Here is a 4,410-nt window from a genome sequence, read left to right as displayed (position 1 = left end):
GTCCGGAAGGAACACTTGACTTGGACGAAGAGGACCACTGGAGAAAGACGTAGAATCAAATTCATCAGGGATAACTGAAGTATTTTTGACTGGAACTGAGAGACGAGAAGATCGGGCCCTTGAGGCTAAGGCACCACTAAGACTCAAATTAAATCTTGTTCGATATCCAGGGGCTTTCGGATAGCCATCTTTAGCATCTAACTGAATTTTTCTCAGAGGTAAGACAGGGCAAGATGAAACAGGATTTTCAAGGAAAGGGGTAGAGTCATAATCCTCATCATACTCGGAATCAGAATCCATGTCTAGAGTTAAGACTGCCTTGCTCTGACTGGAGGTTTCTGAAGACTTGTTGGGGCAAGGTACCGTAGAAGGTTCCACTTGAGGATGAGACAGAGAAACACAGCCAACTCTTAAGCTCATGGGTACAGACCTTGAAGATGTGGGATATTCAGCAGAAAACTCGAAGGAATCTTTGGAAGGAGACAGAGCCATATAATTTAGTTCCATATCTATGGACTGAGTCTTCGGTGACGACTGTGAACCAGCCTGTTTTCTGGCAGCCCGAAAATTTTTGATATATTGGTCAAGAAGAGCTTGATCTTGTTCGGAGAGTTCCATCTTGGAGGACTGAGCTAAATCTGTGTTAAAGTATAGAGTCTCTGGGCTGAAGGATAGTACAGACGTGGAAGTAGACAAACTTGGACCAGCTGGAACCGGAGGACATCCGATTGTACTTGAACCAGCTAGGACCGGCAGGGACTCTGGATTGACGGATGGGGCCGGATGATCATTGAAGATGCTTAAACCGGCTGGGACCGGCATGGACTCAGGATTGATGGATGGCAACGGATGATCCCTGAATATACTTGAACCGGCTGGGACCGGCATGGACTCTGGACTGACGGTTAAGACCGGATGAGAACCAGAGGTGTCAGAATCGGCTGGAACCGAATGAGCCTCCTGACTGACGGCTGGAACCGGATCATCATTGGAGGTACTTGAACCGGCTGGGACCGGAGTGGACTCTGGACTGACGGATGGGACCGGATGAGGTCCAGAGGTGTCGGAATCGGCTGAAACCGAATTAGCCTCCTGACTGACGTCTGGAACCGGATCATCAATGGAGGTACTTGAACCGGCTGGAACCGGAGTGGACACAAGACTGCGGACCCCCACTTGGGGCTGGAGACTGCGGACCCCCACTTGGGGCTGGAGACTGCGGACCCCCACTTGGGGCTGGAGACTGCGGACCCCCACTTGGGGCTGGAGACTGCGGACCCCCACTTGGGGCTGGAGACTGCGGACCCCCACTTGGGGCTGGAGACTGCGGACCCCCACTTGGGGCTGGAGACTGCGGACCCCCACTTGGGGCTGGAGACTGCGGACCCCCACTTGGGGCTGGAGACTGCGGACCCCCACTTGGGGCTGGAGACTGGATGTGGTCAGAATCACTTTGTTCTTGGGCTTGCGGAGTGAACAATTCTCAATGAAGTGGTCTGGATTACCACAGTAGAAACATAAATGGAGAGACCTGCGTCTTTGGCGTTCAGATTCTGAAAGCTGGGACCTCCGCTTGCCCTGGACAGAAATTTCGCTCTGAAGGTTGGGAGGCCTTTCAGATTTCACAGGCACTGTCACTGAGACTCCTTTCACTTTGGAGCTGTAGCTGATGGGCTTCACAACCTCAGGAGTGTAACTGAGTAACGTAGTTATTATGGGAAAAATTTTTGCCAAAAGTTCTTGCAGATGGATAAGTGAGTGGTGGTAGGTTCCCATTGGTATTGCTGTCAGATTTTGCATAGCCACTTTAAAGTCACTAGCCAAGTCCAGGGGCTTTTGCATACTGTCACGACTGGGGATTTGGGACCCGGGAGTGACCTTGGTGGCTAGCTGACAACCCAATGGAAACAGGACGGAGGCAAGTGGATACAAATGGGTAATGTTTATTGCATATAATGAACTGGTACAGGGGACATTTGAAAGTCTGTAAAAGTCTTTGGAAATCTGGGAACTGATAAGTTACTTGGAGGCACGTAGTAGAGGCACGGGAGCACAGGAGCTGGAAAGCACAGAGTAGGGCCACTGGAGTGCAGGTGCCGGAAGCACGGAGTTGGACCACTGGAGAGCAGGTGCCGGAAGCACGGAGTTGGACCACTGGAGAGCAGGTGCCGGAAGCACTGTAGGCAGTGGTGAAGGTGGTTGCGGGTGCAGGTACTGAGGCACGCAGAGACAGGTGGACACAGGTGCAGATGCTGGAGCGTGCGGGTGCAAGTGGTCACAGGTGCAGGTAATTTGGAAGCACAGGTGCAGGAAACTCGGAAGCACAGGTGCAGGAAACTCGGAAGCACAGGTGCAGGAAACTCGGAAGCACAGGTGCAGGTAACTCGGAAGCACAGGTGCAGGTAACTCGAAATGCGGGAACGGATGAACACTGGTGCAGATGAACACAGGTGCAGGTAACTCGGAAGCACAGGTGCAGGTAACTCGGAAGCACAGGTGCAGGTAACTCGGAAGCACAGGTAACTCAGAAGCACAGGTGCAGGTAACTCGGAAGCACAGGTACGGATGAACACTGGCACAGATGAACACAGGTGCAGATAACTTGGAAGCACAGGTGCAGGTAACTGGAAGCACAGGTACGGATGAACACTGGCACAGATGAACACAGGTGCAGATAACTTGGAAGCACAGGTGCAGGTAACTGGAAGCACAGGTGCAGGCGACTCGGGAACACAGGTGCAGGCGACTCGGGAACACAGGTGCTGGCGACTCGGGAACACAGGTGCTGGCGACTCGGGAACACAGGTGCTGGCGACTCGGGAACACAGGTGCTGGGACAGGAAGCAGGTACTGGATACAGGTACAGGGTAACACTGGTGCAGGTACTTGTAATGCAGGAACAGGTGAACACTGGTGCAGGGTCTTGAAGGCACACAGGTGTAGGAACACTGGTGCAGGGTCTTGGAAGCACACAGGTGTAGGAATGCTGGAGCAGGGTCTTGGAAGCACACAGGTGTAGGAATGCTGGAGCAGGGTCTTGGAAGCACACAGGTGTAGGAATGCTGGTGCAGGGTCTTGGAAGCTCACAGGTGTAGGAATGCTTGAGCAGGGTCTTGGAAGCACACAGGTGTAGGAATACTGGTGCAGGGTCTTGGAAGCTCACAGGTGTAGGAATGCTTGAGCAGGGTCTTGGAAGCACACAGGTGTAGGAATGCTTGAGCAGGGTCTTGGAAGCACACAGGTGTAGGAATGCTGGTGCAGGGTCTTGGAAGCTCACAGGTGTAGGAATGCTTGGAAGCAGGATACAAATGCTGGGTAACTGGAATACCACAGAGCTTAAGCAGGAACACAAGCTGAAGCTTCCTTCCAAGTTATTGACAACAATGCAAAAGCAAAGTGTCTATGCAGGGCTGGGAGGATAACCCCTCAGAGCAGCACTGATTGGCCATCCGGGTGATTGGGAATGGCCACACCTGGAACAGTCTCTGGATGAGGCCAACAGGGAACTTGTATCTTTCAAGTGGTAACCACAGAGTTAATGGCTGAATCAGAATCACCCAGGTGCTCTTACAAGCAAATACTCAGATCTTGCTGCAGCAGGCTGAGAAACAAGACTGACAGGCAGGTAAGACAGGACAAACACACTGAGTTCTGGCAGGATTGTGACAGATGGGTGCCCTTCAAAATGTTGCTATGGACCTAAACCCTGCGGCTAATTGAATACCCCCAATGACATTGATTTATCAAGGACCGTAATAGTGCCCATTCTAATATGTAGATAGCAATGCTGGACTCAGTGTTATTAAAATCACTTCAAGACAGATGGATTGGGTGATTAGTGTGTGTACCTGAATGAGAGTTGCATAGCCGGATCCAGGGAAAGAGGGGGGCAGCTCCTGCTCCTCTCTTCACTGTTCCTTGTGTTCAGCCAAGGCATACCTCCTAACTGTGCCGATTACAGTGGAACAGCCCCACTAATTGGAGACTGTCTCGCTGTCCGCCCTGTGGGTGGCAATGTCCCACAGGTGCGCGGGGGGTGGTGCGGCTGGTGATTGCCGAAGAAACGCCATGCACATGTAGGGAGCAGGGAGGTAGCCGGGGGCTGTCCATCTGCTTGGGAAGCGCTTGGCACAACCCCAAAAATTATGAAAATGGGGGTCACGGTGCTAGACCACACCCACTCTTCCCGATTCCATGCCCACTCCCCTTAGCTATGCCACCTTTTCGGACCAGCCGCACATTTGGCGTGGCAGGTCCTGATTTGAAAAAGACTAAAGTTGGGAGGCATGGCTAATGACCGCCAGTCACTGATTATGTACGCTTATTAATGGACTGCTCCATATAAGACAGATATTGGGGGTTATTCATACCTGATTGCTGGGCTGCTAATCTTTTGAGTCCAGCAGTTAG

Source organism: Crinia signifera, chromosome 3, assembly GCF_055691185.1.
Source record: "Crinia signifera chromosome 3, ASM5569118v1, whole genome shotgun sequence".
Lineage (NCBI taxonomy): Eukaryota > Metazoa > Chordata > Amphibia > Anura > Myobatrachidae > Crinia > Crinia signifera.
The sequence above is the reverse complement of the archived record's forward strand: the minus strand, read 5'-3'. Positions refer to the sequence as shown.